General features: G+C 31.1%; 6 non-coding genes across 6 annotated transcripts; 1 reads left to right on the plus strand and 5 right to left on the minus strand.

Annotated features, from left to right (window-relative positions):
• Positions 1-12,377: 12,377 nt before the first annotated feature.
• On the minus strand, positions 12,378-12,459 carry TRNAS-GCU (transfer RNA serine (anticodon GCU)). Its single transcript has one exon. It is a non-coding gene; the product is annotated as a tRNA-Ser (tRNA).
• A 1,256-nt stretch (positions 12,460-13,715) lies between these two features.
• On the minus strand, positions 13,716-13,797 carry TRNAS-GCU (transfer RNA serine (anticodon GCU)). The gene has a single exon. It is a non-coding gene; the product is annotated as a tRNA-Ser (tRNA).
• Positions 13,798-15,663: 1,866 nt separating this feature from the next.
• Positions 15,664-15,745, plus strand: TRNAS-GCU (transfer RNA serine (anticodon GCU)). Its single transcript has one exon. It is a non-coding gene; the product is annotated as a tRNA-Ser (tRNA).
• Positions 15,746-17,205: 1,460 nt separating this feature from the next.
• Positions 17,206-17,287, minus strand: TRNAS-GCU (transfer RNA serine (anticodon GCU)). The gene has a single exon. It is a non-coding gene; the product is annotated as a tRNA-Ser (tRNA).
• A 498-nt stretch (positions 17,288-17,785) lies between these two features.
• On the minus strand, positions 17,786-17,867 carry TRNAS-GCU (transfer RNA serine (anticodon GCU)). The gene has a single exon. It is a non-coding gene; the product is annotated as a tRNA-Ser (tRNA).
• Positions 17,868-21,794: 3,927 nt separating this feature from the next.
• On the minus strand, positions 21,795-21,876 carry TRNAS-GCU (transfer RNA serine (anticodon GCU)). Its single transcript has one exon. It is a non-coding gene; the product is annotated as a tRNA-Ser (tRNA).
• Positions 21,877-24,000: the final 2,124 nt, after the last annotated feature.

The following is a 24,000-nucleotide window of genomic DNA, read 5'->3' on the forward strand; positions in this document are numbered from 1 at the left end:
TTATTATAAAATAAATATTACAAATTCATTATTAATAATGTTATTTATGTACATGGTTGGCTATCGTTACCGCTAAGCTAACGTTACCCCTAAAAAACTCTTTCTGTTTAATTACAGTTGCCGTTAAGCTACCGTTAACGAAATAACTACAATTAAGGTTATAATAGTAAATACCATTACCGCTATTATGTAAACAATTTTAAATTATGAAAATAAAATTTTTTTCATTTCAATAATTGATTTTAATGAAATATGTATTGACAATGTAAAATGTAAACCCCTTATTACGCTAAACTACAGTTATCGAAATAAGAGCAAATACCGTTACCGTAATAATCCGAATTAGCGTTACCGTTAGCTATTAACCGTTTCGAATCGGTAGCCATCCTTGGTTATTTATAAAACTATGGTTAAAAGAGTGGTTTTGTAAGAGATTAATACATTTTGATATAAATAACAGAATAGTTATTTACAAATGTGGTAATTAATATTTCATACAGCTATATTTGTACTTTAGTAAATTAAAAGCCAATCAGAATTAGGTCAATATCTTTTGTAAGTTAGCAGTGCCTTAGATTTGAATAAGGGCCTTTTCGGAAATGTATCACTGCACTGTGTGAGGAGCTGAGTTTTGTGTGAGGATCTTAATCGTTTAAAGATTGGCGTGCCGCACGAGGGTTTATATACAACTTTGGTATATGAAATTTTTCGGCAAACAGATTTCAAAAATATATAAAATAAACGATTTTATAATAATTTTTGTGTCTCCTGTAAAATTTAAAAAGGGGACTTAACTCGTTTGCACACAAAACTACAGACATTCTTAATAATGAACTCTATAATGAAAAGTTTTCTTATTTCTTTAGACAAGTTTAATGACAGTTAGTCCTGGTTATAGAGAGCTTGGACAGGTTTTTTTATTTTGGTTATCAATTTGGTATTTATTTAAATTTAGCAAAAGAAAAAGGTCCATGACCGTACTTACTAATGCTGTTTGGTCACATCAAAATCACCGGTGCCGCCTTGATATTTAAATTTGAATTTATTTGTTTTCAAAATTTTAAAATACTTTGTTTTGCTGCTTTTAATTAAATAGTAATACAATAAATAAATAACAAATAAATAAATTATTTAAAAACAAACAAAAAAATACAAAAAATACGTTACTGATGACAAATTTAAATTAAATATAGCAATTAATTGTGTAGCAGTTGTTGTGTTTGCTGTATTGTATTTTATATTTTGCATTTAGCCAACAAATGTCATTGTTTATTTATTTTGTTTATCTGCTTGGAGGTTCATTGAATCGGCATTTAAAATGATGGCCTCTCCCCCCTCGGCCCTCTTACCCTACAAACATACACACTACTTATGTGTTGAATCAAGGTGATAAACAAATTAAATGTAATTGAAAAGATATAAAAACGTAAAAATTAAATTATTTAGAAAATTAAAAAAATTTTATTTTAAAGAGAACATGACATGCTAAATATTTACAATGTAGTTGCACAAAAACATTGAGGCATTTCATTTAATATTAACAAATAACAAAAAAAATATAAAAATAAATTTTGACAAAAAAAGACCCTGAGCGCAATTTTAAAGAATGAAAAAAAATAACACACGTTTTTGCAACATGACAAATCAAACGAACCAAGACTTAATGCATATAAAAATTTATTATTTCAAAAAAAAAAAATTATAAAAGAAATAAACAATTTGTTTTTCGAATTTATACTAAAACATATAACACTGAGAAAATAAAATATTGAAATTTGTAATAAATCTAGAAACCATCAAGTTCTACACCATTTCAAATTGAAATTGAGAAAATAAAAATTGATATTAAGAAACTCGAATTAATATTGAGAAAATACAAATTCAAATCAAGAAATTCAAATTAATATTAAGGGCCTCATTTTTTAAAACGAAGCGTTCAGAAATGTGAGCAATTTTTATGAAGAATACTGGGAAAAGGGTTTGAAACTTGAATATTTTCCATAGAATTTTATTTTAACGTTTGTCGTTTCGTTTTATATAAGTAAAAAAAATAGAAAATTGGAAATCCAAATTAGTTTAGTTTGGAAGGAGTGTGCACTATATGTGATTGTGATTCCCTTCAAGAGTCAGATACAATTATAAACAAGTAAGAAAGTATGGTCGGTCAAGCCCCACCATATAATACCCTACACTAAGTTCAAGAACAAAAACATTTTTCTTTTAAAATTCCAATAATTTATATTCGTGAGTGATTTTCGGAAGTGGGCCTTATATGGGGGCTATGACCAATTATGAACCGATCACCATGAAATTAGGTCGTGTGATTTGTGTCTATATTCAAGTTAATTATGTTGAATTTTGTGAGTATACCAACATTTTTAAGCGATATATGCACGTTAAAGTGATTTTCGGAAGCGGGTCTATATGGGAGCTATGACTAATTATGGACCGATCGTAACAAAATTTGGTGACATGAATTTTGTGTATATAAAACTTATTTGGAGCTTAATTTGTGGAGATACATTTATAAATTAAACATTTATGACCGATAAAGTCCAATTTCGGAAGGACATTTGTATGGGGGCTAGGTGAAATAATGGACCGATTTCAGCCAGTTTCAATAGGCTTCGTCCTTGGGCCGAAAAAATAATATGTACCAAATTTGATCGAAATATCTTCAAAATTGCGACCTGTACTCTGCGCACAAGGTTTACATGGACAAAAGCAAGCCAGCCGACCAGACGGACGGACGGACATCGTTTAATCGACTCAGAAAGTGATTCTAAGTCAATCGGTATACTTTAAGGTGGGTGTTAGACTAATATTTTTGGGCGTAACAAACATCTGCACAAACGCATAATACCCCCCCCCCACTATGGTGGTGTAGGGTATAAATATGCCACGCCTAAAAAAGGGGAGATAGAGATAGCTAAAGGTGAAACAACAAGAAAAATCCAAGTCAGCGTAAAGAGGGTGAAAATGGTTACAGATTTGAATTCACCGCAGAATATCCTTTAACTAGACAACCTATTCCCCTGATAAAACTTACCCAATTTACAGCCACCAACACTTTCAAGTTCATCTAGAAATCTAGTCATTTAAATTTATGATTCACATAATGTGCTGTGCTGTCTCCAATTCCTCTACATCCCCACACACCCTACAAAAAACCTGTGTGCAGTTTTGATCAGAATGCCTTGGACATTTGACAATCCGTCCTACTATTCCAGGATTAGTTGGTGGAGTCACGGAATCTTTCAAATGTTAGCCGGTGGTAGCGACAAATAGGAGGTCTTATTTTCCGGTCCCTAATACCATGATCCAGATCTGACCCATGTCTGGCCAGTTCGTCTGCTACCTCATTTCCCTGTATGTTACAGTGCCCTGGTACCCAACACAATCTGGTTGAGTAGTGTGCTAATAACTCTTCAAAAGCTCTCCTGCAGTCCTCCACTACTCTAGAATGTATTAAGTGTCCCTTGTCTATCTGTTACGTGTGCTTTTATCAACTCCGTGGCTTTCGAGATCACCAAGATCTCTGCCTGGAAGACGCTGCATTCGTCAGAGAGTCTATATGACCACTTAATATCGTTGTCCATCTTGGATCAATCAGAGAAAACTGCACCCGGTTCAAGCAGTTGATCGGAATCAATATATTCATCCCTACTGGGGAACTCTACTGGGAGTGAGACACCAAATTAAAGGTCGTGATCCTATGATCAGAGATTCCCGTTGGAATATTATCCTGTCTCATACAATATCTTAGTGATACCTTCCCGCAATGGTTTCACTCACGAAGACTCAAATAGCCTAAGTAAGTTCCTCGCCGCCACACTCTCAACATAATTCTGAATAGGTAGTAGATTTAGGATTCATATCCAAGGTCGCCTGTGAGAAGCTGACAAAGGCACCTGTTAACTGCGTTTCCTCATTGCCTCCCGTCACACTGTACAACCATAAGTATAAAATCAGTTGTGGCAAATTGAAGCACTCCACCCTGTATTTCCTGGTAAAGAACACCATTTCCATCTTCGATGGGTTTACACCCAACCCGTTAGTTCTTGCCCAAGACGACATATCACCAACTGCTTCCTGCATGATGTCACTGATAGTGGAGAGAAAATTTCTTTTTAATTCTTCCTATTTGTAGACTCAAAGGTTTTGAGAATACAGCGTTGCTAATGAGTTGAGTATCTATATTGCTTTTTAGATGTGGATATATCAGTCGTTCTAGTGTCTCCAAGAGAAAATACGATGGGCTAATAGGTCTAAAATCCTTTGATTTCGAGTGGCTGGCCTTACCGGCTTTGGGTATGAGAACTACCTTAACCTCCCTCCACTACATAGGCAGATATCTCCTACTGAGACAGCTCTTAAAGATATTTGCCAAAAGAAATAGTGGCATCTACAGGATTTTACATAGTCGGAAATACACCTTCCAGACCCGGTAATTTATACGGATCAAAAATGTTATCCGCCCAAAATGGTTTCTCCCTAGTAACTATTTTCTAAATTTGTATAGAGTTACTACTAATACACGCAGGCACTATATCACCCTGGTCGTCATTGCAAATTCCCGCACCAGCACAATCAGGAAAGTGTGTTTCCATAAGCAAAGAGAGGGTCTCCGAGCTAGATTCCGTCCATGAGTTGTCCTCTCTTTAAATATATCCTATGACTTTAGGGTCTTTGGATAAAATTCGCCGAAATTTGGATAACTCATTGACGTTATCAACGGATGAACTCCGTTTCGCTCTCTTAAGATATCCCCTAACTTATTGAATCACACCTCATAGTTATCAAATCCAAATTGAAATTGAGCAATATAAATATGGATTTTCAATTTGTAGTTTCTCAATATTAAATTGAATTTCTCATCTTCAATTTATAATTTCACAGTATTTGTATTTCTCAATTTCAATCTGTTTTTACTCAGAGCTTCGAATCCACTACAATCTTAATTCGGAATAAAAAATTGTTAGCCAATCATTCCATAAATCCATTTCCAACATCTAATTCTTTAGCTTCATTTAAAAGCTTTTATTTAAATATAATTAAATTAAATACTAAGTACATACATACATACATACATACTTTCTTTCTAAAAGTGCATTCATAATAAAACAAAGTTTTAAGTTAAAAAGAAAACAAAACAAAACCTCAAGTCATTTTACTCTTTCTTCATTTATTATTGCATGAATCATGCCTGCACTTTGTTTCAGCAAACCACAACAACCCCATAAAACACGTGCTAAAGTTATAGCAGCCGTCATCCTATGTCATCGTCATCATCGTCGTCATGATACAACATTATTACCAGCTTTTATTAGTCAAAATTGTAACTAGTTAGCCGTAGTTTGTTGGCTGTTGGTCAGGCGCCATAGAACTTTTAAACACTTTTCAACACTCCAATTCAATTTAATTGTGTGTGAGTTTTATTTGAGTATTTTTTTTTTTTTGTTTTTCATGTTTCAAAAGTATTTTACTGCAATTTTTACACATCGGCTCACACTTTCTCGTTACCGAACTCATAATTATTACCTGTAATGGCTAAATAATAGTGCAACTACTAAAATGTGCCAGTACTAACGATACCAATTAAATAACAGTAATTTAGTAACATTTTATTTGGAATTTTTAACAAAACACCTCAATTAAACAAAAAAAGGGGTTAAAGGAACACAAATAATTGAAATTCAAATTCAAATTAAAATATGGCAGTTAGGAGAGACCTATAGAAGTCGCTACATTAGACGAGATCGTTGTTAATAGAAATTTGTTTTCCAAAATGTTGGAATATTCTATATCAATTCAGGATCCTAGATCCTGGTTCTGGGAGAAAATTTAGAAGATACCTTCCTATGATGTATCACGATTGACAAGCTCAGATACACTGACAGTATCAATCGGGATTTCGTAAGTTTCAATGACAAATTCCATTAATTTAATTGTTTCTCGGGCTGTATGGAATGTGAAACAGCCTTGTTTTGAAATCCCATATCTTTCACATCAATAATATCCAGTTTAGGCAGAAAGTAATCTGTTATCATGCCGTGTTATCGAGCACCAGTAAGATATACTGCTTGATCAGCCTCATTTTCGTAGAATTTTGGTCCAGTGATGCCTAAAATCCTCATTTAACAGTGATACGCTATGGATGCATTTGATTTTGAATGTGACAATTTTGAAAATTAACTAAGCCATCAAGGTGAAAATATGATTCGTCGTTTAGGATGATTTAGCTTGGACAGCTGTCAAAATGTTTTTGTTGGTTATTGGATCGAATTTAGCGACATCCTTTATTTAGCAGATATATCCTTGGTACTAACTTTAGTGTGACTTAGCCGAACTCCAGAACTTAGGAGTTCTACTTGAATTTGCTGTAGTCTTACTGCAGTTCTTCGTAACCGAATTCAAGAGAATCTCTCTTATGATTTTAGTGATAATAAAACGAATAGAAACTCTGAGTATAAGACATCCACTTATATTATGAGTATTTAACAAATCGAAAAATTTTCCATATATCATATCTTCCCTTCGGATTTTATTTTTCTTTCTTACAACTATAACGATATTCAACCAGATTCTCCATCGTATTACCTGCGTCTCATCTACTCAGTATCCGGCGTATCATCTTTTAGCTTTGTTGCCTATATTTAAATACAGCAACTATGAAATTATTCATAAATTATTTCAAAGGAAGCAAACCTCTGAATAGAACTGGCTGAGTCATATTATGTATCATCAGCAGAATGTTAATGGTAAGGTTCCGGAAGGGAGAAAATGTAATTTGCAAGCTTATACACACTGGATCCATTCATAACTTTGTAATTTTCATTGATATGGGAGCTGAAAAATTTAATTCTTTTTCTTTTTGACATGGAGTCTACTTTTCATTTCTCAATTTCGGTTGTATCGATATGCTCTTCTTCTCTAAATGAAGCCTTTGTGTTTTCACGAACTGCACTGTTAGGTAAGAAGGTTGAAGTCCACATGGAGTCAGTATTACCTTCTGACTCCCAAAGGCATCCAGTAATCTCCAAATCGATATATAAACTATCAGATAAGCAGAACACTCGGTTAAGTATCATCGAATATCAGAGACCTGAATACAAAACCGATTCCACCTGCAAAAGGATTACCATAATGTTTTCATATCCATATATTGTAAAACTATACAAGGGCGATACATTCGTTGCATTTCTATGGCCTCATCTGAATTGTACCTACAATGTTTATTTCCCGAGGTTTCCATGCTCCTGCTTAATAATAATAATATGATGACACATATACCATAAACTAGGGATAGCATTTAACGACATCTGCTGAAACTATAAAAAGAACATCAAACTGGTTTAGAAGTCGTGCAATATCGGGTATAGATATTCCAATTTAAACCAAATGCCGAACGTTCTTGAATTATGTGGTAAGACTTTCGAAATTATTGAAGACGAAATTGAAAGAAAGTGCATTATCCTATATTATAACCGGTAATAATATATTTAATTCAAATGTTCTATCCGTTCTAATGTATGGCTGTGAAACTTTGCTGAAAATGGTTCGGTCATACCATAGAAAGGACCCCGAAGAAATTTTCCTAAGACTGGTATCCTGAAGGTAACAGTAGAAAGGGATGACCTACAAATTAACAAAAAGAGATTGATGAAGGAAATAGAACATAGCGGAAAAAGATAGAGAGACATAAACATAAATATTCAAGGGCTCTTAGAATTTTAAAATTTGTTCCGATTCCAAAACTTCTCACAAGTCATAGAAACGGAATACTGGAACAGGTTTGTGGAGACCCTATTCTCCCCAGATAGTTAAACAGAAAAGAGGAATATAAGGAAATAAAATATAACCGATGTTTAGTCTAGAAGGATTAGATTTGGTATTCCGGCTTTATTGACATTCTGTCATCCAGTTTGTCCCCGAAAGATATAGCAGGGATACAGTCATCGGGTAATTTAAGTGAGGTCAACAAGTAAGTTTTGGAATTTCGGCTTTATTGAAATTCTGTCATCCAGTTTTTTCCAGAAAAATTTAATAAGTATAACAAAATATTTGAGTGGGGACAACTCGTAGCGGTTAGTTTAGTTCAACACAGATTTATATTTAGGAAGGAGTTATTTTAAGGCTAATTGAGTATAAAATGCTCGTGCTACAATTACTAGGCACAAACCAAAATTCACCTGACTTAAAATGTTTTATTGTAGAAAAATATAAATTCAGGCCATGAAATTATTTTCTTTGCATAATAAAATTTAAATAAACATATCGCTAACTTAATTGGATAATAAGTTTAGATTTTCAACCCTTGTACCCCTTTCTTTTTTGGCTTTCTTAAGTATAACCCCCATATTAGTCATTTAAATTGTTCCCTTAACTTTATTTTTGATTATCAGAAATGCTAATTTTGGCAAACAAATTATTTCTTTCTTGTTTTTTGGCCACGAAAGATTTAAAACTAAAGTCTGCAGATTGTAGACGACCACGAGTAAAAAAAGGGGAATTTTCGGCATGATCTAAAGTCACGCTCTGCTGAAAGTAGCCGACATTGAAACCAACTTAAAATACATTTTATCAAAAATGCAAACAAAAAGAAATTAAATGTAAAATTTGTATTTATAACCCTGTTAATTTCTCTGTTTTTTTATTTATATTTATATTTTACTTTTGTACTTGTTTGTTACTATTTGAAATACAAACAGATTAGGAATATTGCCATGGGCAAAATACATTCTGCAGCCGCATGCAATTTCAAGAAACAGTTTAGTCTGGCTACAACTTATACCCAGCAGTTAAGCATGAAGTCAATGTATCCCTTAGATACAGTAATTGTCACTAAAGTCTGATAATTTGGCTATTCGTCGTGCAGAGAGAATTCAATTGGTTACTTTATTCATCCCATGAAATTTAGCATGAAGACAATTGTCACTTAAGTATCTCTAAGTAATCTAGAGTGTAGTCACTTTAAACGTTTATTATGTATTGCACTTTAATGTGTGTAAATTGTGTTGATATAATTCTCATACAGTCTATTTTCTATTTGCTTAAGTAAACTGACATCCAATGTAACCTAGCGTAAAGTCAATTGTCACTTTAGTGTCTCTATTTAACCTAGAGTGTAGTCATTTTTAGGATTATTTCGTACTGCACTTGAGAAAGTAGTTTAGTTTAGTAGTTCACCCACCAGAAGTAATGTATTGGAGTGTTGTCGGAGGAAGGTTTGTTTACAAGCAATCGGTTATTGGACTGTCTATGAGATGTCTTTTTAACTGACTATTTGAGGTCAATTAGCACCAGTACATGTCAAAATAACTATTTATGTAGCTGAGCAAGTAGACAGTTAGGTAGCTAGTTACGTAACTGACTCTATGTACCCGGTATGTGAATCCAAGTAAACAGTTAGGTAGCTAGTAAGGTAACTGACTCTATGTACCTTTGGCCTAGCTATCAGACTGTCAGATTGTGATTCGAAAAGGTCAATGACCCCCTGCTTAGGGCAGTTTCGTTTTAAAATAACTAGACAAGTAACTAGTTTTGTAACTAGTTGTCTCCCTAAATAATAGGTAAAATCACCAGTTCGGGACAGTCTCCTAGAACTACTGGGTCCTGAGTTGCGTGTGTATGAGTGAGTGTAAAAGCTTTCAGAAACTGCAAGGTGCTAAAGTATGTGCCACACACACAGACAAACCCACAAATATGAGAGTGTTTGTACAGTGGATGAGATAAGAAAGAAAATAATGTTAAGTTGATATCTTTCTTTCTAATTTGTAATATCTTTCAGTTTCCTTAATATATTCCAATGTTCCAAGTTTTGGACAAACCTACGCTTTATTTTGAAAACAAAATTACCTTTTATGCAAACATTTTGAAATTATTTCAAAACTTTCCCTAATTGTAACTGCCACTGTACATAAATTTATAGCTTTTATTGTTTTCCACACAAAAACTATTACAAACGACTCATAGTTTTCCAGCCTGATTGTGTGCTGGTAGTGAAATGAACAAAAAAAATAAAATAAACTGAAAAACAAAAAATATAATACTGCAATTGCTGTTCTGGCGCCAGTTATAAAAATAAATTCTCTATTACCGTCACACGATGGCATAAAAAAGCGCCAGCCAAAATGCGCCACGGTAATAATCAGGCCAAAATACAATAATTGTTGGTTTTTAGTAGGTTGGCTGTTTGGTTTATTATACAACTTGTTCCCTCGTCATCGTACACCTCAAAAAAAGGTGGTAATTTTCACATGATAATTTCTACCTTTTTCCCGAAAACCAAAAAATAAAAAAAAATCACCAAACAAGCAGCATTTACCATTAACTACAAATAAACAATAAAACAATTTTGAAATTTTTACAACATAAAAAAGAAACTATATTATAAAAAGAGTTAAAAAAACAAACACAAACATTTCCTAATTCATATAATTATGAAAATTACTTAAAAGTTGATGAGATTTCTAGAAAAAAAATCTAAAATTTTCCATTATTAATAAGTTCAAAAATTCATTCATGATTTATTACGACTAAATAGTAAGTTACACTTACAGGCTAGTAGTATTAACCCAGCTAAATATTTTGTGGTTTTAAAAATAGTTTCAAAGTTCAGCATACTTTGCTGATGCCAGAGAAGCCAAAAGGAGGCAGTAAGCAGTACTATTACATGCTGAACCGGGGCTTAGAAACATGTTCGTAATTGAATTGGGGGATATTGGGCGGCCCTCCAAAATCGATCACCTAGATCCTACAAAATTAAAAAAAAATCCCCAAAAATTCAGTTATTATTCGAGAGTTTAGAAATTTTATATTTCTATAGTACTTGATAACCTAAATAACCTTTTTGATCATGATCGATCATGAAATATTTAGTTTAAAAATTTTTTTTTTATAATTTTTGGATGACCTTGATTTTTTTTATAAATATCTGGTCTCTATTTTTTTAATTATTATCATATGAGATGTGCCACACCCTCAAAAAGGTATTGGTCCAAATGAGGAAGGCCTACTCTGTGAATGTAATCAAAGGCTCGAAAGAATTAATTCTTACTTCCATTTTCGAACTCAGAATAAATTTTATATCTTAACCATTCCGTTAAAGATTACATTATGAGTTAATTCATAGGCTTAATTTCTTTGAACTTCAAATGTATTGAACTCATTTCTTTGTAAATTCATTATTTATAGAATTGATTCCTTATTGAATCATTAAAATTTTCTTGAATTTAAATTCATTTCTAAAAAAGCTTTAAAATTCTATTGAATTATTACATTAACCTTCAATTTATTTGTAACGTCCAAAAATATTAGTAACACCTATACTGATCGACTCAGAGTCACTTTTGCAGTCGATTTAATAATGCCTGTCCGTCTGGCTGGCTGTCCATGTATACTTATGCGCAACCATCTGATCAAATTGTTATATAAATTTACCAAGGAATAACAGAAGAGTTCAAGCTTAATTTTAGAAAAAGCTGATGAGAGATCTCATTAAATGCAAAGCTCTATTTCTCTGTAATTGATCTAGAATCTAGATTCTAGATCATTGGTAGGCGAATAGAGAGATTTTAATTTGTGTGCATGTATGGGTAAAAAATAAAATATCCGCAACAACATCAAGCAAATCATTGAAATATTTGTGTATTTTTTACATTCGGGTTGTGTACGTGTAAAATTGAAAATCTTCGTAATCTGAATAATATTAACGCCTACCAATGATCTAGATAAACTCTGTTAATTTCTTGAATTGGTTTAATTTAAGGCTTCGAGACACACACTCGATTTCAATACATGAGAAAATAATAAAAGAAAAATCAACCTTATTATTAGAGAGTTGGAGTTCAAAATTAATAGTTTTTTAATTCGATCGTGAACAACTTAAATTTTTTTTTCATAGAAAATTTTAACGTGTTTTTTTTTTTTTTGAGAAAATTTCAAATTTATTTTTTTATAGAAAATGTTTGCAAACTTTTTTCTAAAGAAAATTTTATTTTTTTTCATGCAAAATGTTTCTATACAAAATTTTAGCGATTATTTTTCATAGAAAATATTAACGTTTATTTTCTGAGAAAATTTCAAATTTATTTTTGTATAGAAAATGTTTGCAAACTTTTTTCTAAAGAAAATTTTATTTTTTTTCATACAAAATTTTAGCGATTTTTTCTATACAAAACTTTAGCTATTATTTTCAATAGAAAATTTTAGCGTTTTTTTTTTTTTGGAGAAAATTTTAACGGTTTTTTTCTAAGAAAATTTTAAAATTATTTTATTATAGAAAATGTTTGCAAACATTTTTATAAAGAAAATTTTAGATTTTTTTCTTTAGAAAACTTTAGCAATTTTGGCTATATAAAAATGTATTTATTTATCGACGAGGATGGGATTCGAACCCACGCGTGCAGAGCACATTGGATTAGCAGTCCAACGCCTTAACCACTCGGCCACCTCGTCATATAATCAATTTAAATTGAGAGTTTAAACTAAGTTTAAGTCAAGTAAAAGGTTTTTTCGTAAGGACATTTTAATGATTATGTATATGATGATGTTTTTCTATGGAAATGGTAGAAATTTGTTTTCTGTTGAAAATGTTATAAGTTTTTCTCCAATTTAAAATATACATACATATTTTTTTATATTGGATGTATGACTTAAAAATGCGAAATTTACAATAGATGACGTATTTTTTAAACGCGGTTTTTGTTTTTAATAACATACATGTCATTTATTCTCAGTTAGTTGTTGAACATTATAGTGTAAACATCAAAGTTTATTGCTTTGAAAATGCCGAATTGTGTACCAACGAATCGTCACATGCGGGAACTTTTGCTTTACTTCTCACAAAACTTATTTTCTTGAATTTAATTAAATCCAATACAAAACAGCTTTAAAAATGTATTGAATGATTAAATTTTTATTCAACTCAAATCAAATACAAATCAATACCCTACACCATTATATACATTAGGCCGGGTATTATGCTCTTGTGCTGATGTTTGGATGCCCAAAAATATTAGAACACCCAATAAAAAAAAATATTAGTAACACCAAAATGCAAAAATTTCTAGATAACAATTTCTTAATGAATTTATATTATATAGTTTCTTGAAAAACAGGTAACTTAAAATAGAAAATGCTGCAATTCACTAACATGATTTTCCCTAGCGCCTTCCGAATTCAAACAAATTTTAATCGAAAAATCGGCTTAGTGTTTTAATATTCCAAAGCTGGTATTTCGAAATTGGCAACAGTTTTAGATGCTATGATGTATTCCAAATAATTTCTATAGTTCTTCTATTGGGGATCAGAGACCTGCGCCGACTAAGTTTCATGGCGACGGCGGCTGACTCCAAAAAAGGTCGGCGGCGGCGGCTAGCCGGCTGTCAGCCGACTAAAGAGTAAATGCTCAAATTATAAATAATTAAAAATTTAAAAAGTGAAATTGTGAAAATTTTATGAAATTATTAAGGAACTTTTATCATAAACGGCGGTTATGTTCAAGCCGACTTAAGCCGCGGCGGCGGCGGCTTTGAGAATTTATCGGCGGCTCGGCTTAGCCGTTCGGCGCATGTCTCTGTTGGGTATACCTAAGTAAACATTCCCAAAAGAGACATTTTAAAGTTTTTTTCTATAGAAAATGTTTGCATTGCAACCTTTTTTATTTTTTTAATTTTTAAAGATTTTGGCTATACAGATAAAAATTTATTTAACGACGAGGATGGGATTCGAACCCACGCGTGCAGAGCACATTGGATTAGCAGTCCAACGCCTTAACCACTCGGCCACCTCGTCATGTAATCAATTTAAATTGAGAGTTTAAACTAAGTTTAAGTTATGTAAAAGGTTTTTTTTCGTAAGGACATTTTAGTGATTTTTTCTATGATAATTTGAATGATATTTTTCTATACAAAATGTTAGACATTTTTTCTCCAATTTCAACAAAAAATTATAATATTTTCATTGTAATCCCGATTTGTTTCAATATCGTAAGTAGTATTGTTTTTTGCTTCTCCTTTAAACTCATGAAAAGTGATTTAATTGATGGTTTGTAAAGATTTGTTTCCAACTGCTAAGAAAGTAGGAGTAAAATTGTATTTAGACAGATATTGTGGAATTGGAGAATTCAAATATATATTATATTTAATAAAAGGTTTGTTCTTATAGTACATTTATTGACAGTAAATTAAAATTTGAATACGATATAGGAAAAACTAATTTGCTAAAAAAAATCCAATTTATTTCGGTTCTTCTTAAAGAATGGTATGAATAATGATTTCGAATACATCAGTGTATCTAAATCTTATCACAGCTTTGAGATTTTAGAACAGTTATGTAGTGTAATTTAAAAATTTCGATAAAAAACAAGTAAGAGTTCTATATTCGGCTGTGCCGAATCTTATATACCCTTCACCAAATTATACTTCAAAATTTTAAATATTTTTAGGTAAACAAAATTTATTTTTTTTCAGTTGTTTTTTAATTTTTTGGAAAAATTTTTTTTCGATTGTTATTTTAAATTTTTAAAATTTTTTTTTTTAAATTTAAAAAATTTTTTTTTTGTTTTTTCAATTTTTTTTTTAAAAAAAAATTCGGGTTAAAAAATATTTTTTCCGATTTTGACCCATTTAAGGTCCAACTTACTATGGTCTTATATACGTCGTTGCAAAGGTCTTTTAAATATATATCATTAGATATCCATATTGTCGATATTAATGTCTTAATAATCCAGATATAAGTAAAAAATCGGGGTTGTTCTGGTTTTTTCCTCATATCTCAGCCATTTGTGGACCGATTTTGCTGATTTTAAATAGCAAACTTCTCGAAAGCATGTCTGACAGAATTATTGAAGACTTGGGTCCCGAAGATATCTGGGGTCTTCTGAAAATTGATTTCAACAGACAGACAGACAGACGGACATGGCTTAATCGACTCCGCTATCTATAAGGATCCAGAATATATATACTTTATAGGGTCGGAAATGAAAAATGTAGAAATTACAAACGGAATGACAAACTTATATATACCCTTCTCACGAAGGTGAAGGGTATAAAAATTGGTTGAATTAGGAAGAGCCTAGAGAAACCCCGACTTTAGATCCTTAGTATAATTGATTGAAATCTATTTAATTTGGAAACTTGTAAAAGATATTGCTTTGAAACATGTTTCATATAATTTTTTTTTTTATTTATGAAAAAATTTGAATGGAAATTGTGTCCGAAATTTAAATTAGTGGTATAATATTGAAATTTGAATTTTCAAATGTGTTAAAATCTTTGAAATTTAACCAAAATATTTACAATCATTTAAAAAATGTTTGATTTCTGAGGTCCCCTACTTTGAAACCCCAAAGCACCACTCCGCCTGCGTTGTCAATAAACATAAACTCGAATACTCCTCTGCAAATATTCTGAAAACTGTTAAGAGTTTAGTGTTGATCGCTCTAGTAGTTTACAAATTCTATAAATTTCTTCACTACAGAACAAAAATAAGTAAAATCAGCTTTATTATTAATTATTAAAACCTTTTTTATTATCTTATATTATTTTTGAAGTTGTATTTATGCTGATAAACATTCATTTATTCTAAAAAAATAAAACAGTTATAAATGTGTGAAAAATGAAATGCACAGTTGATTCGGCTGACTAAATAAACACATGTGACGAGGTGGCCGAGTGGTTAAGGCGTTGGACTGCTAATCCAATGTGCTCTGCACGCGTGGGTTCGAATCCCATCCTCGTCGTTTCAAATAACTTATTTTAAAAATTACAAATATGATTTAAAATATTTAATTTAATTAAGAAATTAAATAATAAAGGAAAAATAACTGTTGATAAAAACACGGAATAAAATAATATTAAAGGTTTTCAAAGAAAGTATAAGAAGATGATCTCATACACAGTTTGCAAAATCTTTAAGCTATTGTTAAATAGATTTTAATAGTTTTTGTTTAAATTGTAATTAACAAGACAACTTTTATGTTTATATTTAAAGGTACTTTTGTGAAGCTGTTTAAACTAAATTTGTATTGGTATTTATAGTTACCATGCGATAGTCTAATGGTTAAATGTCACTGTTAAAAAAAAATTTTGTGTTTTGCTGGCCTGGGTTCAAATCCCAGCTGCAGCCATTTGTGTTGAAAGAAAATAATTTTTCTAAATTTTAGAATGTTCCAATAAAAAATTTAATTAGAAATTAATATTCGGCGGTGAAAGTTGTTTAAAAAAACCAGCCGGCTATCTCGTATTGTTTTAATTTGTTTAAAATATAGTTTAAAAATCAATTTTTTATATAGAGATAAACTTTTCGAGTTATTTTTAGCATATTTTTTTATTTTTGCAAAAAAGAAAAGTAAAAGAAATATAGTGGTAGGGGAAAAGTGTTGTAAGCACAGGTTCGAATCCCAGCACAAAAATATATTACACAGGGCTTCAATTTTTTATTTTATTTTGAGTTGTATTTTTTTTTGTTGTCAATTTTGATTTATGCTAAAATGAGGTTTTAAGCCAATAAATTAATGTTTGTTAATTTAATCTAGTTCTAGTGCTAAATTATAAAATGTTAAAAATTAAAGAGGTTGTTCAACATAATTTATCACAACTCCAGAATTATTTGTGCGATTTGGTTGCAAAAAATATCAAAAAATTCTTATTAAAATTACCTTTAAGCTATACTAACATTATTATATAATCTACTCAATAGTATCGGAGTTATTCAAAAAGTTTCGTGAAAAATTTTATAAAAAAAAATCTAAAACAACCAAAAATAAGATTTTACTATTCATAAGTCATAAAGCTAAATATCTGATGAATGTAAAAGCTAAATTTTATTAAAATCAAGCCATTTTATTCACAATTAAGTGATTACTATCATAAATTGTCTATTAATTCTACTTTATTGATATTCTATATTTTGTAAAGAAGCACTTAACACTCTAACCGGCAAGGCTGCCTTTAGGCGGGTATGTTAAATGTATGTAATGCTGCTTTCCCGTTATAACGGTAAATATGAGTAAAGAGACAAACATTTTACTTATTGTGATAAACAAGAACGTGCACTTGTCTTTTGTTTGTTTTTATTCCTACGTATTTCTTTTTTTTTCAAACAATAACCTGGTAAATTATTTTACCTCGAAATAAAATTGGCCGGTTAGAGGGTTAAGAAGGAATTTAGTAAGCTTTTTAGAAAATAAAAAAAATCAATCGACGAGGATGGGATTCGAACCCACGCGTGCAGAGCACATTGGATTAGCAGTCCAACGCCTTAACCACTCGGCCACCTCGTCATATGTTTAAAATAAACACTTAAGCATTAAACTCATTTGTCAATAATCACTTTAATCGCAAGTTTAAACCAAGTTTATGTTAGGTGAAAGTTCAAGGTTTAAGTTTATAAATAGAAAGTTGTCATCGTCAGATAAATATATAAAAATAAATTGTTTGTAGTTTAATTTGAAATCATATATTTTTTAAAAATAAATTCCAAAGCATCACTTTTTATTATTATGAAAATGCAACAAGTAGTAGAGAATCAAGTTCTTGAACCTATAATTTATTCATTCCAATACCGATTAAGCTGATTTTTAATAGTTATTTAACTCAGACTAAAAATAACCCATAAAAGCAAATAAAACACTTTGAAATTTTTATATTACTGAGAAAACTTGATTTCAACATACTAAAGACTATACGAAAATAAAGTTTTAATTAAACATTTAAATAATTTAATTTCAAATTATTGCTATTTTTAAAATTATAATTCTAAAAAAAAATAAAAAAAAACCCGACGAGGATGGGATTCGAACCCACGCGTGCAGAGCACATTGGATTAGCAGTCCAACGCCTTAACCACTCGGCCACCTCGTCTTATTGGTGGCTGAGAAAATATTTGCTTATAAAAATTACTATTTAACAAAAATTTTAGATTTTTTGTAGATAAATAATAATAAAATATTTAATTGTAAAAAAAATAGTAAATTTAATATAGTTTTTTTTAAAAATTATTTAATAAATATTATGTAAATAATCTAAACTTTATATTTTTGAATTAAAAAATAACACACAAATAATCTTTGTTTTTGGGATTCGAACCCAGACGCTAAAAACAAAGCTGGCAAAACCTCATACATTTAACACACTCGACTATCAGGATGGGAAGAATATACAGTAAACTTATTTGTATATGTTCATTTTCATTACCATATACAATTATATTCTACGTATATATGTAGAATACTATGTTGCTATAAATACTTTTTTTAGTTTAATTGATAGATAATTCTTAATTTATAAGCAAGATGTGTAATATTATGCATACTTTCTTTGTAGAACACAGGGCAACGAAATAAAATACATATAAATAAATTAAATGTTAAATGATAAGATTAAAGTCAAGTTAATAGACAATTTAAATGTCTTGCTTTGAATTAACTCAGGTTCTTGGGATACACCATTATATAGAAAATGAATTGCAGAATATCTCTCTAGAACGATGTGTTTAAAAAATATATAAAAAAAAAATCGAATTCAAATTACCTCCAAGTTATGTTAACAATAATTTTGAATCTTATCCATAGCTTAGGAGCTATTCACAAAGATTTGGCGATAAATAAAAATAAAAGAAATTAAAAAATCGAATCCGTTCTAAAAACCTACACAGAGAAAACAGATTCGTAGTGGCAACCGAATTTGTTACCAATTAAATGATTCGATTGCACAAATAGAATTTTTCGGTTATAGCAACTGAAAATCTGTTAATAAGGAAGAATTTCGATTGAAGCAACCAAATGTTTGTTACCCCAAATTCAAAACTTAAACTCGACTACACTTCCTCTTTGCGCATGTGAAATTTCATTCAAATCGGAGTAAGGCTTTAGAAGTTACAGATTTATTGCCCTCTTTTTTTATTCTCATACCACTGTGCGACGTTGACCGTCAACGGCGAGCGATATAGGTCGACGATTACCAAATTCGTTTGACCTGAATTGGATGATATGGACACAATCTACATGTGGTTTCAACAGGACTTTACTACGTGCTAAACAGCTTATGCCTTATTGGACATTCAACAAGAGCGATTTGAGGGTATAGTCTATGGTATGGTATGGGCAATTCCCAAAAAAAAATTTTAAAAAATCTCAAAAATCTGAATTTTAGAATTTTTGCCCATTTGAAACATATTTGATCTGACACATTCACATGACATGTACAAAAATTTCAAACGAATAAAAATATTTCGATGAATTCTTACAAACACTTTGTTTTATTTAAATTTAATGTTAGGAAGCGCTAAATTAAACACCCTTTATATATATTTTTCCCGGATCTAAAAGTGCCGTTGTGCTTCAATGGCTCTTTTCCAAATCGCCCAGGCCAGCCAAAAAACTTTGAAGACCAAGAATTGGAGGCATTATTCCATGAAGATTGTATCCAAACTCAAGAAGAGTTTGCGAAATCATTGGGAGATACTTAGCAATTTCAAAATGTTTGCGAGCAGCAGGATTCACCCAAAAGCAGGGATATTGGGTGCCATACGAATTAAAACTGAGAGACCTTGAAAGACGATATTGTTTGTCTGAAATGCTGCTTGAACACTATAAAATCGAATCATTACTTGCAATGAAAAATGGATTCTTTACGATAACCCGAAGCGTATGTGATCGTATGTGAAGACCGGCCAACCAGCCGAATCGAGAAAAGGGTCCTATCTATTAAGAGCTGCTGAAATCTGCCCAGACCATCACATGAAACTTTTACCGAATGCAACTGATTCGTTTGCAGCGAGCATTTAACGAAAAACGCCCAGAATATACAGCCAGACATGAAACCGTAATATTCCAACACTCGGCCACATTTTGCAATACCTGTTAAAAACTATTTAGCATGAGGTGATTGGGAAGTTTTGCCTCACCCGCTTTATAGTCCAGACCGTGCACCGTCTGTCTACTTTTTTTTTGAACAAAGCATCCGATATTAGCTAGATTCGTTCTTAGCCTCAAAAGATATACAGTTCTTTTGGCTTCGAATCCATATGTTGCCAGAAAGATGGGAAAATGGACAATACTTTGAATAAATGTTTCAAAATAAAAGCTAAACATTTAAAAAACTCTCGGATTTTTAAGTCATGGACAAAATACATGCCAAATATAGCGTCCTTTGGTACACCACAAAACCGATCATGACTGATCTATGGAATCCGATGTCAAAAATTTAACTCGAATACTCCTCTGCTATGCCCATGTGAAATTCTATGTCTTATTTCTAAAATATTTTAAGTTTGATAAGGTATCCTAGTTAGGGACCCTACAAAGAAAATCCTAATATGACTATTCGGTCCGTCGCCCACGTGAAATTTCATATCAAATGGATCTGCTCTGCCAGTTACAAAATTCTACCAAAATATTTTGTTTTTGATAGAATTCCCTTTTTGGTACACCACAAACCTAATCGTCCATCGTCAAAATTCAAATTCTTTTCTGCCACGCCCATGTATGATTACATGACAATTAGAACAGCCAGTAAGAAATGGCAGACTTTTTTTTTCAAAATTATGTTGATTGTGCCCCATTGTGCAGTAAGTGTTGCAGCATCTCTTTAAATTCTAAAAATAAAATCTTAACTTATCCTCTATTTTAAACAAAATATAAACTTTTCTTTAAAATTACTGTTTTATTAGGTGTAATTTTAAGGAAAGAAAGAAAAATCTGTTAAATTCTTTTAACAAAACAATTTCATCAATTGTTATACTAATTTTCATATGTCTATTGTTTGTTCTTAAATGACATTAATCGGTGACACCAAGCGACATCGCTCTACTTGATTATATGCCCTACACAGTTTAGTGAGGCATTTTAAATACAGCAATATGTTGGAGACAGAGTAAAAAAAACAACTAACATTAAAAATTCAAAATTTTTTTTATGTAGTAAAACTGAACAATAATTGAATTATGGTTCTGTTTAATTGGATACATAATGGGAAACAAATTAAGACATGCAGTTTTTAAATTTATTTGAAGTTTTATGTCTCAGAATCTATTGTACTTCAATTGGCTTTTCGACGTTAAAGGCTGAGTCTACTTTTTGATCCAATAGGTAGCACTTCTCCACTTCGTCCAAGTATTGTTGGCTTTATTTAGAGTGTGATATTGTATATATATTTTTTTTAAAATAAGAATTTATCTTATTAGTAAATTTACTTAGTGAGTTGTTATTTTTTGTATTATTATTTATTATTAACAATAGAAATAAATAAATAAACACAACTGCGTGTGCATTACTGACTGAATTACTCAGATGTAGATACAAATTCACAGATACTTTTACATATATAAATGCAAACACAACATCATCTACATACATAAATGTGTTAGAATATGTAAATCAAAGCTGAGTTACTTTTTTTTATATTAATGACACCAAATGCTATTTGCTCTACAAGTAAATAAAATGATGGGCTCAATAATGATGATGTTGTGTACAAACTATTCACAAGTCTATAGTAGTAGAAGCGGAATTGAATTCAAATCATAATCTAGTCAGAGCTCCACTCTATCTACTCTGCTTTGCTCTACAGTGTTTAATACTAATTCACACTGCAATGCTAAATTGTTTGGTCAGAAGGTAATGGAAATTTTGTTTACAAACAATGACTAGGCAAAAATTTTCCATTCATATGAAGAATATTTGTATGAATGAGTATTTGTAAATGTAAATTTTGTAATAATAACAAATTTGTTCAATGAATTTTTTCTTTTGGGGGGAAATATTAAAAAGTAAAATAAAAGTTATGGAACGACGAGGATGGGATTCGAACCCACGCGTGCAGAGCACATTGGATTAGCAGTCCAACGCCTTAACCACTCGGCCACCTCGTCTTGTACGTTGAAGGATTTGTATACACAACAATTCTCGAAAAGGGTTAAATAATAATTAAGGTGCAAATTTATTTAATACATTTTGACAAAAGACAGCTGACTTGTGCTTATATTGGAAAACAAATAAAAAATTTCGGACTAAACTGAAATACATAACTCCCAAAGGGGAGTTTTTTTTCGCACTTTCTGACATTTATGATGAGAATACTCTGGCAAATCATCATGAATAGATTGAAGCTTGAATAGAGCTACCAAATTATGCAAATTTAGTTTGAAAATCATACATCAATTCACCCAACTTATAGACGACTGAGCAAGCTATTCACCGAACTGTGGATAGATTTCATACCACATACTCTCTTAATCAGACGCGGATCCAGGTCAACCATTTGGGGGGAAAAAATTAAAATTTGTTTTACACTTTCCTCTTTTTTATTTGAAAACTTTAAAAAGGGGGTTAATTCCTATTTCACCCCCTCTGGATCCGCTCTTGGTGTTATTGCAACCAACACGCCGAAGGAATGTCCGTAATGAAGAGAATATCGCAACTGTAAATGAAATTGTGCAAGGAGATCCAAATTTATGGATTCGTCATTGGTCACAGGAATTGGAGCTCTGTTCGTCCAGTACGTAGACACTTTTCGCAGAGATCTTGGATCATATAAGATCCAGCTGGTGCAGTAATTAGAGCAAGGAGAACATCATATTCGTTCTTTTGCCGATCGGGCTCTAGAGAAGTTTGAAACTGATCCGATGTTTTATCGAAAAATTGTGTTGAGCGATGAGCCTAATTTTTGACTAATGGATTTGTTAACTAACAAAATTGCAGCATATGGAGTGAGGCCAATCCACAATAGACCCTGCAGACTCCATTAAATCCAGAAAAATGCTCGCTGGTGGCATCATCGGACCTTATTTCTTTAAAAACGAAGCCGGAGCTAGCTTTACGGTCAATTAAGATCGATTTTCTTGAAATATCTTTTGTTGAATTAAAAACAAATGTATTAATAATAGTGATAAAGAATTGTTTAAAAACCTCTACTGAGTCAAAAGTTATGGGCATTCAAATTTAAAAGGAATAAAAAAGTAATTTTTCGCAATTTTATTTTCGAAAACATTTCTTACATTAATTTTAAATTATACATTAAATAAGAAATAGATAAATAATGTACTTGTATTTTTCTAAAAGATAATATTTTGCTAAATATTATAAAAGCAAAATAATATCAAAATTCGTATTATTGCGTGGTCCAGAGCTTTCCGAAGTAGACCTATTTTTAATGTAAATTTCAACTTTTGACAAAATTTTCTCTAATCGTATAGCTGCTTTCAAAAAATTAAGACCTGTTTTGTATGTCCCAATACGTTATTCAATATTGTGCTAAGGGAAATCAAAGCTCCAAGCTTGGTGCCTTTAACAGATCCAAAAATCTAAAAAATATCAAAGGTTTGAAATGTTTTTTTTTTTGGGAATTGTGGGATATCGACCTCTGATATCTGACAGTCCCAATGCATCAATATATCATGTATAGCACGTTTAAGAATTGTGGAATGAATATCAGCAATAAATATATTTCACTCTCATATAATGAAAGCAAAAGTATTTTAAACACTTTAAATTTTATCAAATTGCTCAAAAATTCATTTAAAAAAATCATAAATAAACAGCAAAGTTCAAAGTCCTTTCGCACACTTTTATATAAAATGCACTTACCTACAAATCGTCACCTGAAATGCTAAAGGGCCTAACAACCAAAAAATTCAAAATTTAGTTTTTAATGGATATCGGTACAGCGCATCAAGGCACACGTCTTTACAAATTTTTACCTTTCTATTTTGTAAAAATAACGACTTTATTAAAGACAGAAAATCATATTTGTAACCATAATACTTTTAATTATACCCTACACCACCATAGTGGGGGGAGGATATATTGGATTAGTGCTGATGTATGCATGAGGACTGTTTTAACAATCAAGTGTGTTTTATTCGACTGTGTCAATTCATACATATTCACCACGAACACATAAAATTTTTCTATAACTTGACCAAAAAAAATTTTTTTTAAATAAACATATTTTCTCACATTTATATCATTATATTTTTATTATTATAAAATATTCG

This window comes from Calliphora vicina, chromosome 3 (assembly GCF_958450345.1).
Source record: "Calliphora vicina chromosome 3, idCalVici1.1, whole genome shotgun sequence".
NCBI classification, from domain to species: Eukaryota; Metazoa; Arthropoda; class Insecta; order Diptera; family Calliphoridae; genus Calliphora; species Calliphora vicina.